The sequence below is a fragment of the Fukomys damarensis genome, unplaced genomic scaffold, assembly GCF_012274545.1.
Source record: "Fukomys damarensis isolate Sample0158 unplaced genomic scaffold, DMR_v1.0_HiC HiC_scaffold_33, whole genome shotgun sequence".
NCBI lineage: Eukaryota > Metazoa > Chordata > Mammalia > Rodentia > Bathyergidae > Fukomys > Fukomys damarensis.
In genome coordinates this window covers 51963331-51963905 of record NW_022900945.1, presented here as the reverse complement: position 1 = coordinate 51963905, position 575 = coordinate 51963331, and positions in this window count along the sequence as shown.

Here is a 575-nt window from a genome sequence, read left to right as displayed (position 1 = left end):
CACACCCAGGACAGAAACCAAGCACCCTCATTGTGCCCCATCTGCCGGCTCTCTGCTCCCGCGCCCAGCTGGGCCGAGTTTGTAATGCGGCATTCAGGGAGGCTGAGGCAGAAGGGCTGTAAGTTCAAGGCAACTTAGTGACTTACTGAGCCCCTTCCTCAAAATTAAAAATTCTAGGGTCAGGGATTTAGCTCGGTGGTGCCGCCGCCTGCCTCACAAGCGCAAGGTCCTGAGTTCTATTCCTGGTACCCCCGCCAAATTTTTTTAAATTTAGAAAGGGATGGGTTCGATCTCCAGTACTGAAGGGGGAAGAAGTTCACATCCCAATTTCGCCCCCACCTCGGGTCCAGTTCCTCTGCGCCCTTCCCTAGTTCCTCCCTGCGCACCAAACTGGGGCTCCCCCACCGCGCCTCTGCCCGCCGGGCTGCAGCTTCCTCACACCCTTCGGAGCTCTCGAATCGACAGCGGTCCTCTCCCTGGAGGGGCCAGGCTTCCCCTCCTAAGAGCACCGCACTGACCTCGGGGGGCCAGGGGAAGGAAGCTCCCGACGCGAGCGCACCCGGGACGGCGGTCAG